Source organism: Lepidothrix coronata, unplaced genomic scaffold, assembly GCF_001604755.1.
Source record: "Lepidothrix coronata isolate B3197 unplaced genomic scaffold, Lepidothrix_coronata-1.0 Scaffold26, whole genome shotgun sequence".
Lineage (NCBI taxonomy): Eukaryota > Metazoa > Chordata > Aves > Passeriformes > Pipridae > Lepidothrix > Lepidothrix coronata.
Window position 1 is genome coordinate 5,612,443 of NW_016690206.1, and position 13,199 is coordinate 5,625,641.

A 13,199-nucleotide genomic window follows, 5' to 3' on the forward strand; every position below is an offset into this window, starting at 1 on the left:
TAACATATTCATACAATAGATAATATTTCTAGGATTTCTAGAGAATACATAGTTTAATCACATGCAGCTTATTTTATAGAATAACCAGAAGTTTATTAACCCTTTTCAGAAAATAAAGGTACTGATGAGGTTAATTAAATATTAAGTTTATGAAGACTAAGTATGACATTTACCAAAGACAAGTGCCAGATCCTGCACCAGGGATGGGACAAACCCGGATGTAAGTACAGACTGGGGAGTGAGGAGCTGGAGAGCAACCCTGTGCAAACAGGCAGCTCAGTGAGTATTTGAAGCCACAGACACTTTGCTCTTCCTGGAATCTTTATCTACTTTTGCTTTTTTCTTCTACTATGTTGTGGGGGTTTTTTTTTAATTCCTTGTTAGATATTTCAATGAAGAAAAGCTTCATATCCAAGTTTTCTTTTAAATCTCCAAATTCAGCCAAAATTCTGCTGCCTTTGGAACGGATGCTCTGTCACCTTCTCTTAACCTTGCCCATAGCTTTGGTCTTCTTCATTTCTGTCTTTGTGTAACCAGCATAAATAAATTCCATTTGGATAATAAGTTTAAGATTGGCATAAAGGATTAGTCTAATTTTTATTCCATTATTTAACAGTTAAAAATACTTGCACAATGACTTTAATGAATAAAAGTTCCTTTAGATTTGTTTGCACTAAAAGATTGTCCTTTATAAAATAGAAAGTAACATTGCTTTCCCATAGAAAGAAGTCTGCCCTGGTAGTACCAGTCACTTTATTGTTGGGACCTAAGGTTTTCATAGTTTGTAAAAAGATCCTAAATTGAGCATTAGATCTCAGTTTTATAATATCCTGTTCAGAAGAATATGATCCATACTTGTTTATCCGTAAACCTTGGAATTTAATGCTAAACTCAGAACTGAGCTACATTTTGTCTTTAATGGAGGTAAAAGACACACTTGTCAAGACATAGATTTCTGATTTGTTTATGAGCTAAATAACTTTCTTCTAAGAGTAACATTAGGGAAAAATACCTGTCAGTGTACCAAAGAATGGATCTCCCATCATGTACCTTTATCTGAAAAGTGATTAATTTTGTAAAGTAATTTCTTTGGTAAATTACAGATATGGTCAAGCCAAACTCCAGCCTCATCTTATAATGCACAAAGAAGCAGACTGCACAGAGTGGAGCATTGTGAATATGCAATGGGAAGGAACGAGAGCCTTAGCCCTGTTCCATTTGTTAAGAATTTGAAACACCTGGAGCTCAGTCCAGACAAAGTTTTTGAACATCTGTTCACAACCTCCTCATGACTTATCAGTGTAATATTCAGAACAGTTACAATGATTCATCTTCCTGCATATACATTCTGTATGGCCCATATGAAAGAGTCATTTGTTTTTTGTTGCTTGCCTCTTATCTGACATTACAAATATAAGAAAGTCAATTAGTACATGTCTTAGCGGTGGTTCTTGCCATTTTGATAAATGTCATTATAAATGAAAAATGACTAATTGCAACCTTACATGTAGCTTGCAAAATTAAACTCATGCCCCATATGAAATTGAGTAAAGAAAAGTTATATGAAAACATGCTGCTGGGAATTAATCTAGCATGTCAGTGGGTTGAACATTTCCTGTATGAGTGATGGGAAAGAGTCCAATACCTAAGCTGTTTCCATTTATTTCAGTTCCACCCAACAAACAGCCTTACCTCTCTCTTTGGAAAGGATGCCAGAAATTACCTTCTCACACTCAGATTGTGGTGTATATACAAAATGTGTTTATTTCAGCTCCTGCTTCTGTGTTGTTCTGCTCCCTTTTGTACTACAACACCTCCCTGGAAAATGGGACATTTTTGCTACACCATACGTCACTGGGCAAAACGTCTGCATGTCAAGCCTGGGGTATACAGAGATTGATAGGAGAAATAATCTAGGATCATACTGACAGCATGAAAATTGCTGCAGGTTCACTGAGGAAATGAGGTTAGATTATTCTAGAGCGCAGCCATCTACCTGGTACCAGATACGTTGTCTCCCCTCTGAGACCATCTCACTGGCATCAGGTCTTCTCTTCATTACCTCAAACTGAGGTGGCTTATGTTTCCTCAAGCTCTAATATTTTTTTACCCTTTAAAAAAATACCTAAATTACTGTTCAGCATTTTTTCATCTGTCTTTTGCTCTTTCTATTTTTCCCCTCTTCCTTTTTTTTTTCCTCCATTGGAAGAAATGGTTGCTAAAACTCCTTGTGGTGATTGATACAGTGTGTTTCCAAATGCTGGAAACATATCTAGTAATTACACTGTTCAGACATGAAGATTGTATTACCTCAAATTGCCTGGAAGGATGTCAATTTATCAAACTTCCTGTGAGAAGTTCATCTCTGCTGTAAAGTGATCACTCCTCTCTCTGTTAGCTTGCTTTATCTAATACAGAGGGTCCAGAGGGGATTCATCCACTCTCTTTTTCAACCTCATCCTCTTTTGGATTCCGCTAGACCAATGGGGAAAAAAAATGAGAGTGTGTTTTGTGACTGCCTTGTTTATTTTATCGTCTTTCTGTGCAGTAGAGGGAGAGGATGCATAATTTGATTTGAAAGCCCAAGACAGTTAAGCAACAGGACTTCGACAAAGCAGCAGTAATCATGTCTGCTTACTGAGGTAAAACATGGCCTGTTTGTATTCCAGACAGAAGATTTCAATTAGGCTTGTTTAAGACTAACAGATTAAAAAGCATAAAGATTCATTTCCTATTAAGCGCTCTCTTCGTGAGTCCTTTAATGCAAGTATCAAAGTGCATTTCCTGGACGTTTTCCTATCTGTTTAATGCTGCCAAAAGGAAGACGTCATGTTTGTAACATTTGTCTGCCCGTTAACAATCAAACAATGTCCTGTAAAATGATTTTTTCTGTTTAGACTCTCAGCAACAAAATAATTAACTTACATTTAGGGGTGCAAATGTAGTGTTCTTTGCTTTTTTTTTCATGGTATCATTCCAGCGCTTTCAGATTCGCTGACCTAAATATAAAAGTAAGGTTAAAAGGAGATTTGTCTTATTTGGAGGACAGTTATTCAGTGACAATCTGGACTATTACCACTCAAAGACTAAAATGAGTCCTGATTTCTTAATAATCTGAATTCATATTTTGTCACATGTTTGCTTTGAGTCCTCTGATAAGGACATAGATTTTTATATGATTCCCCCGCATGATTAAGATCTATGATCTGTCTATTCTGAAATTGGTGATTTCCCAGTGTAGACTGTTTGTCATAGAAATGTGAGCCAAAACCTGAACCTTTGGTTTTAATTTCTGTTTGTTCTCTAGTGCTGAATAAGTACTAAACAGTTCTATGAATGCCATGGTCACACTGGCAATAAGTGTTAACTAAAAACTACTTTTGGAATTTCTCGTCTGTTTACACTTGTTAGCCAAAAGAATACACAGATAGAAGTCACCACCTATAGTCCCTTAACACACCTTAACCTTCAAAGCAGCAGCATAAACAGGACTGCTTCAGTGGCTCCACAGCCCTCTGTTTCCCCCTCTCATGAATAGAACCAAACTGTCTTTAATATCTGGAGCTTATCTAGACTCATTTGCTTCTAACGTTTCAGCTCAAGGAGAAACTTCCAGCTGGGAGACTAAAAAAGCCTTTTGTGACTTTATTAACTACTTAAAATAAAATGAATGCTTCTTGTCTTTTAAAAAGACACCGAGGCACTTTAATCCTTGAGGTGGAACATCCCCGTGATTCAACTAATTAGGCAACCCCACTGATGCACCACTGTGTAAGTCTGGCAAAATCTCCTACCCTGGATGTGTAGTCCAGAGCACCAGTGAAATAACTCAGTAAGTACGTTCATCAAAGGTCCTGTTAACAAGGAAAAAAATAGGTACTAAATAAAATCCAAGCCAGGTTTAGCAACCTTTGATAATGCTTCATCTTGTACTTTTCATACTGCATTGCTGCTATTTTATATCCTACATGCCCCACATTTTTGATACTGTCAGGCTTAATTTCTTGATATGAGTGATTTTTATATTCATACCATTTTTTCAAGGAATAACTCAGGGGATAACTCAAGGTGTTACAGAATTATTTACAAAATTTATGTCCTTAATTCCAAGTTTGATTTAAGCACTCTGGTTAGCACATATGTTCTCAAAGCTCTTTCTCAGAAAGTGCTATTATTGATGCAGACTACAATCTTAGAACTGCTTGCAACAATGAACAATCTTTTTATTATATTTACATGGGTATTTACAATGATTTCATGTCCATGGCTCTCAGGAATCTCTTTAATGATGCAAGTCTACAATGTTACCTGTTGCTTCCATTCTCATTAACCAGTTTAAAGACTATTCCATAATTTGATGTCTGGATTTTTTTAAATATGTTTTTACTCATTCTTTTTAATGACCTAATGGACTGGTTCAGACATCCCCACTACAAGCTGTCTTTTATTGTCTTATGCCAGAGAGAAAACCTGCTGTTACTGTGGCTGCTGTCGCTATTAGATTACATAGCATAAAAATCACTGTCCACTGAGGAAGATCATGTTGTCAGCACTGTCTGCCAAAGAGACACTGAACAATTTAGGTCCTATCTTCTACTGTGCTGTACTCTGGGAAGGCATTCAAGGAAAATAAACTGACCATAGCTTGCTGTCAGGCTTAAGAATGTGTTCTGTAAAATATGCCATGAATAATTCTCTTCTTCACCATTTCTTTACAATTCTAAGTCTCCCAGGGAAAGATGTGCATAATTTGACAGTATTTTGCTATTGCAAAGTAGGAATTTTAACTCTATTGTCAAATTGTGTGCATGAATATCTGTTAATGTATCCCTTTTTTTAAGTAAGTGTAGAAAAACTCTGAGTCCCTAGTGAAGGAAAAAAATTATTTAATACAGAACAAAGTCTTTCCTGTACATAACATCTGCCTATCCACTGCTATTTGCAATTTATATTGTTTTCTAACCTTGTACAATTAAGGAGTATAGACCTGTATTTGGACATGATAAAGATACTAATCTTGCAAAAAAACGAACATGTGCATTTCATTTTATTCATACAGCAGGAGCCAAGCCATTAGTGAGACTTCTGGTATCCTATTAAGTCATAATGTAATGAGAAACATATCCCAAACTATTTTTAAATATACACACCTCTAAGGAAGGTACAATTTTTGGTTTTCTTTTTATAGTTGCTGCTGATGTTGTTTATAACATTTTTACAGTGTGGATTGGCTTTTAATGTACTTGGATTGAATCTCACAGTGCATTTCAGGCTGAAACTTTTTCAGTCTTTAGATTCCTGAGAGAGTTTTTTCAAGGGGTAAGTGTCATTGCAAGGTAGATTTGATGCAGCAATTGGAAACATGACACTGCTGTCTTGTGGGAATTCATTTTCTTCTTTATTCCATGTTGTGTCACTTCTCCACTTCCCAATTTCAGTTAGAATTCAGGTCAAAGAGGAAAAATCTGTCTGCATGTACAGATTCCTAACAGGCAAAGAACTTGGGGTGCATTCAGTTCCTTAATAGTACGAACAGATTTGCAGGGAAGTGGTTTTGATTTTGATCAAATACTACTTATGGCTGTTTTCTTGCTTTTTCAGCATAGCATAATTCATACTCCTTTTAACACATACACAGAGATGTTTATACAGCATTCCAGAATTCAGATTAGTGAGGCAAAATGCAAGCTCGTAGCCTAGGGAGGGCAGGAAATGGGGAAAATAATAATATGATCCTTCTTGCACTGACAATATGTGGTGGCAGCAGAAAAATTTTTCTACCTTAAACACAGGATTTAAAGTCCTCTCTCCATGGCAGATCCCTAAAGAGGCAGCTCGAGTCATTCAGCAGTATGTATAAAATCAATTTAATAGCAGTGGTATAGAGTGGTAAGGAAGCAAGAGGAGATTTTCAGGCTAGTAGGTTAAGGGGATGAGTAGTTGAGAAAAATCAAGAGAAAACGTTTTTTTTGTTGTTATTCCCTCACCCTTGGCTTCCTAGCCTCCTAATAGAGCTTGCAATTCCTTCACTGATCTGAATTTGAAGGGTTAATTCAAAGCTGTACCTCAGGCTTGTCCTCTTTTCCCTTCTGTTCCTGACTGCAGCTTGTTCAGGTATCTGAAGCTCCCATGCTGCTTCTGTGTGGGAGGGATGGAGGGAGGGCGTGGATGCCAATGAAGACAAGAAAGAGGAAGGGGTTGTATGAGTGAGAATTCGTAAATGTAAAAAGGTAGTGACTGCTGCTTTGGGAAAAGGTTTTCTTCTCTCATCACAATCCCAACTATAGCATGGTCTGGGGCAGTAAGTGTTTGAAACCTATGGACAAATGTAATGTGATTCTAACTTTCAAAACTCTTGACAAATTGGTAAACAGACAAGCAAACAAGAGGGAAATGTCCTTGTTGTGGCTTTCCCACCAAACATTTGCAGAATATATGCAGAAAAAAGAGAGGTAGAAGAAGGAGAAGGATTTTTTTATTGTTGTCCTTTCTCTTCTTTAGCATAAAACTCAACATCGAAGAACTTGGAAAAGTCTTTGCAGCGTGTAAACATTTGGTGAGGAGAGAAAGAATTATTTTTAACAGTAAGGTTCGACAGTTATAACCACCTGGCATCATCACTTGCTTAGTACATGACATACAGCAAGACCTGCTAACAGGTAAATAGCTCCTGGGAAAGGAGGGGGAAGCAAGAGGGAGCAGGAGGAAATCAATGAACAGACATCTTTGTGGTGACAATCTCATCGTAGGAGCTGGAAAATGGAAGCTTGAAATGGTCTTTGCACCTTGAGTCATCAATAATTTTCAAGCATCATCCTTAATAAAAGATGTGGGCCTGATGGATGGTGATGGAGTGCTGATTTTAAGTCTTCCCTTGGCTAAATTGCTTGTTGGCGCTGGTATAAAAAAAAAAAAAAGGAAATTAAATGTCCTCTGCACCCCCACTCCATTTTTTTTTAACCAGCAAGTATTGTAGTGTGAAGCTTTTAAATATTTTATATCTAAAGTGCCTTTTTCATTAAGAGTACACTTTTATTTCTTGACATTGAGAAAATGGATCAGGATCATCACTTTAAAAAATTTCGTTTAAATGCAGATTTTGAATGGCTGCCAGGACTGGATAAAGAATCCCTGCAGAACAAACACTATAAAAATCAATAGTGTTCTTTCCAGGGAGGTATATTTATCTGGTCATGTCTCCTTGCATTTTACTGTAGTACTTTCTGTGGTTTTAAGCCTTTTTTCTTTCATAAAAGCAATGCCTTGGACCTGGTTAAACTAAAAAGAGCTGTTACTCCATGGGTCTCAAATAAATAACTGATCATCATAATTAAACAGACACTTCTTAAGGATTTTTCTTATTTCTCATTTTCACTATCACAATGAGGAATTCCAAATTACCCTTAAATCTGTTCTTTAACATATTATTGGTTTATATATATATATATATACTTGTATATATATATATATGTATATATGAATAGAACAACTTGTGCACAACCTCAGATTTCTCTATATTTCCTTGATTCTCCTGTTGGTTTTTTGAGCGACAGAGAACTAGCTAAAATAAAGAATTGATTTTGGACAAGAGGCTTGATGAAGGGTTGTTTTCTACCTGTGACTCCTGAACTGATTTCTGCATCCAACCAGACCTAATCTTATTCTGCTCCTTGTGACTGTCAGTTCAGTCCTTTCAGCTGAGATGCTGTTCTGAACACTTGTTAACTTGTTTAAGATGGAGAGACCTACGGTTCAAGCATTTTAAACTAGCTCAACTCATTTTAAATGGAGTGGGTTAATAAACATGTGTTCAAGTTCTCAGGAGGTAGCATCTAGCAGCAGGACGGTGAAGAGCAAGGGGCTGCATAGGAGTTACTACTCAACTTGGTATATGCGTAGTGAAAAGACGACAAAAAGTTCTTAAAAAGTTTATACACATGGACTGTACACATTGATGTTTCCAAAATTTCAAACCTCATGTCCAAAGTATGTATAAATGTCAAAAATTAAAAAAAAAAAGCAATGTTAATTCTATATGAAAAGGAAACAAGGAAAAAAAAGCCTCATTCTGAATCGATTCAGCAAATCCAAAGTTAGATAAACAGACTTCTCTTCATAACATATCAATAAGAGATTCCTTACATGCAAGTAAAGACTTTGCAACAGTGACTTCCTGGTCTTCTGACCACTGCACAGTATTTGCGGAGAGGAAAGGAGTGGTTTTGTGACAGAGGATGTACTGGATCAAAAACACTGGGCTGTTCTTTAATTTTTGAGTAACTGAAGAACAAAATACACAAGTTACAATTTCCATCATAGCAATTTGTTGTCCAAATGAAAAAGTTGCAATGGCAGAGATAAATACAGTAGAATTCCTATCTACTACTAAGATATCCTGTCATGCAACTTACAGTGCTCTGTTGGGTTTTATAAATGATGTACCTTTGCCAGCTCAGATGCAGCCTGGGAGTTTTGCCTCTTACGAAATTTTGCCAAAACACTTTAAAGTGCTGCAAGTATTTTCTGTATCAAATGGTGACATATTTTAAAGTCAAGGACTGAATTCATCTGTCTTTTTTTTTTTTCAGTTCTCATCAAGTAAATGCAAACTGTTGGATGATTCTTAAGCATTACAAATTTGGGTTCAAAGTGATATTGCCAATATCAAATGTTAGAAAAGATTGTAGGCTTTATGATTTTTGTCATTAATCATATTTCCACTCCTATTTTGTCCTCTAGGCTTAGTCAAATACTTTTATACGTGGGATCCAGATAGTAAAAGAAAAGCTTTGAATATATTTGAGCATTCTTATTGTGAATGTTATTTCAGTCAAATTAGATTGCCAGAGCATGACAGCAATGTCATTAGTTTATTGTGTTTTGAAGTCCTTCCCAGACAGATTTCAGTTATTTTGTTTTGTTTGTTTCTCCTTTCCTCTTTTTTTTTTTTTTTCTTTTCCAAATCTATGCTTCCTGGAAAGATTCTTTGTTTTGGGTTGGATAAATTTCATGCTGCACTGTGACCAGTGTCCCTCTGAGGCTTTGTGCAAATGACCAAATGTTTACAGCCCCTAGACAAAACCAAAAGTAAAGGGATGCAGAGCTATCACATGAAAGGGTAGCAAGTCAGAACTTGGAGGGCTCTATGACATCAGAGCAAATTCTGCTGCAGGATGTATCTTTCCTAATTCAACTGCAATCAACCCACAACCAGAGGTAGATACAGATTGTGGTCCATAACTTACAGCAAAATGCCCCTTTTGTTCATTAAATCCTAAATTATCCTAATACATACTATAAAGTACATTAAAGTAAAATGGTGACAGACTGAACAGTGAATGCATCCTTCAGGCGTGAGAGAAAGAAATGTCTCAGGGAAAAGGTAAGTTAAAGAGCTTCTGACAGCTCTGCTATGTGAATGCTTATTGGATAGGCAGCAGACTGGAGCAATGAACCAACATTAAGAATAACCTGAGTTATTCTTAACAAAGAATAACTTATTTTGCAGATCCCCCGAAGGTGTGGTGGCACATTCAAGGCAAAGTAATAAACAGATGCTCTGACTGAAGTGACGTAAAGAATTAGGCACCAAATAGAAACTAAAAAATGTCCAGTATGTAATAGGTTTTTTTTCCCACTGTTTAATGTCTCTGGTAGCAAGTGCAATCTTTTGCTAATGCTGAGCTGTGAGGCTACATTATCAAGGAAAATTAAAGTTTCTGACTTGCTCAGATGAACTGGAGTTGGATTCCAACTTGAACACACTACGCAGATGAATATTCAAGTCTAGTCAAAATAAATTGCAGAGATCTTTTTTTTCTTGTTGAACCTTTCATATTTTTAGAGATACTTAAACCTGAATATGCTAGTCATTTACATGTCAGTCTTTTGAAGAATAATTTTCACTAGCCAAGATAATATTTCTGCTTATAAAAGCACCTGCTTACATTTGAATGACTTCAGAGAGATGTAAGTATGTAAGAAAACAATACAGCTCATACTTAAATAGTTTTTTTTCTCAAGTGAGAAATTCAATTAATTAGTGTTAGATATGTTCAAGAATACAATTAGACATGTTTCTAAATTTTTAACAAACAAGTTAATTGTTCTTTGATATAGGAAAATGATGCATCACTGAAACTCATCCCTTGAGAACTTTGAAGATTTGTATTTTAGCACTTCACAATACCAGAGCATTCTGAATACTGAATATGGTTTATACAGCATTTTTCCTTTTATTACTAGAAAGTCTTTATGTTAATTTGAAAAAAAAATCCAATGCTCGAATGATCTTCCTATCAAATCATTCATAAACAAAAAGAATAAAATTATTTTTTCTTTTTTCAAAGGACAATGAAATTTAGGAAAAAAATCATACTTTCTGCTTTTGAAAATACAGAATGTCTGAGCAAAAGCTGCTTTATGTTATACTCAAAGCCGTGAAGATGGCATACAAGGAAAACAATTGTCGCGATCCCAAACGGAAAAAGGGGTTCGCCACTCTCAGGATGTGTGTGGAAAATGGCACCTTATTAAGGGAGCTCTGGCTTTGTATAGAGTAGTGATGGAAACTGCTAGAGGGGAAGGTGGGACTAGGGAGGAGCATGCAAATAATGACCAAAAAAGGAAGGTATGGGTTGGCATTACCCATAAATGGAATCATAACCATAAAAGGAATTGCTGCAATGCAGCAAGCAGGAGCCAATCAGGAACAGGGGTTATAAGGGATACAGAACTGAGGGATTTTTCATAAAAACCATTTTGGGGTACCAGCAAAGGTAAATAACAATAAATCCCGAAGTGCAGGATGGTTGAACATCTCAGTAACTTCAAAAGGGGCTTTCATTATCAGGGGTGCCACAGATCTCCTGGCATATCTCCTGTTTTCTCTTCCATTTCTCGTAGTTTTCTTCATCCACAACCCCGACAGACAATAATGCTTATTTGCCTTATTTTGTATTCAGGCACACAGTATGGATTTCACCATTAAAACCAAAAATGTATTGCTGATGTTTTATTGTGAAACAGTGTGTTTATAGCTGCATGAAGTTCAATGACATAATTTGAACTTCTCTGAATTCTTGCTGTCTTGTAATTACTTAATCTTTTTCATCAAATAAAACAAAAATAATCCCTCTAAGTTCCAGTGCTTTTAAAATTATCAAATCAATGAAACATTTTTATTGAGATGCTTGTTCTTAGAGATTAAGATTTACGTGTTTCAGCACTAGCTCTAGAAAGAAAACCTACCCTGTAGTTCAGCATGTGTATTTTTATGCTCATTTATAATCATGCAGAAACATCAGCCTGCAAAACAGTTTTCTTTAAGGCTTTAGTCAAACAACCAAAACCCATGCTTTTTTCTGTGTGTTTTTCTCCAGAAAACACACTACGCTAAAAATGAAAGGAAACACATGCAAGCAATCCATTGATTTTTGGAAACATTATTTTCTAGTAACAGAGAAACAAAAAGTGTGAAAGTAGTCCATTCTTTTTCTTTTGAGAAGACAGGAGGGAATTTTCAAAAACATTATTTCTTTTGGTAGGATACGTCAGCCACTCTAAAATGGCCATTTCTACTCATGCATGCTGGTTTCGGATATGTATTGTTTTACTAATACTATCACACCTATTGTTAACTTGACAGCTCAAAAGTGCTAAAGAAATAATTTTGAAGTGTATAAGACTTCAGTTAAATGTAATGAAAGAATAAACGAAAAATATCAAGATAGATCAATATAATTGAAAATACAAATGAGTAAGCAGTGAATCTGTCAACTTCTCTTTGTATGCTATAAGACTGCAGATGAACGAAAACATTTAGAGAATAGTAGCTGATTTACACCTGTGGCTGCACTTCACAATTCATAACAGTAAAGTTTACTGCTTCAGATAATAAATTAATTGGGAGCTGGGATCAAGAGGAAATTACTGTCCATGAAACATCACATTTAAAAGCATTTTGTGGAGGTTATGCTTTATGGTGTTACATACTACAAGAAATACTGTACTTGATTAGGTAGCCCACTTTTTTGTTACAGTCTAGAAATCCCAATTGTCTTGGTAATGGTTACCACAGCCATGATGCTTAGCACCACTATTAGAAAAAGTGTGATAATGGCTTCTTTGCTCTCCTTTCTCTACTCTGCCTCTCTGACTGTGGAAAAGTGTGACTCTTGAAGAAACTTCTTAATGCAGTAATCAAACCAGTAGCTTTTTTGGCTCCTAGAATCACTTAACATTTTGTGTAGGCATCTATGACTCCTGGTTTTCTTTTTTTTTTTCTTTCACTGAAGTTGTTTCATGGCAAGTAAAGTGCCTTCTAAGGTCTCTACTGAAAGATATTCTTGCTTTAGAATAGAGCTTTCCTATCTTTCTCAAAAACAAAGGACAAAAAGTCTTTGAACTCTTAAGAGACCGATGTATATGCTTACTCTGTACGTAATGTGAATATTAATGAGGTGAAAAAATTTGAACCAATCATGTTCCAGTTGAAACAGGAACCTAAGTAATACCTCTCATGAGAAATTAGGAGGCCATTGAAAAACAGGTTAATACATATAGCACTCAGAATCAACAAACAAGTAAGAGAAAAAAAATCTATCTAGAAAATCAGAAATCCAAACTACAGTCTCCCAACAGCTGCATCTTGCTGCAGTCTCAGATATCAAAACTATCATTCTTTAAACAACTGCCACTCCTCAGTGTCCTTCAGTTTATACTAAAGATGCAGGCATTGAAGGCTGAAACTGGGAAAACAGAAAATAAGACCTTTAAATGTCAGACTATTGGGTTTGGAATACTTTACTCTTCTGGTCTCAGTTACTTTACAATTTTTTGTTAGTTTTTGTTAAACTTCTGCACCCTGGTATAATCCTGTTAGGCAGACCATGGTTATGAGGATACTCATATATCTGTCTGGGATACAAGTTTCTGGTCATTTCTAACACAGGATAAAGTTGATGAGAACCGCAGTCCCAATCAAAATTTGAAATCACTACTAATTTGTCATTTGAATATAGATTTATTTAGACATTTCTATTGCAAAAAAAAAGGGTTTTTTGTAAAAAGAAAAAAAAAAAAGAAATAATAAAATGAAGGGAAGACTCCCTTATGACAGGCTTTTTAAAGAAAGAACATCTTGAAAGCATCTCTGACAGCTCCAGTAATAATCCTAACTCTGCCAGCATAGTAGAGAT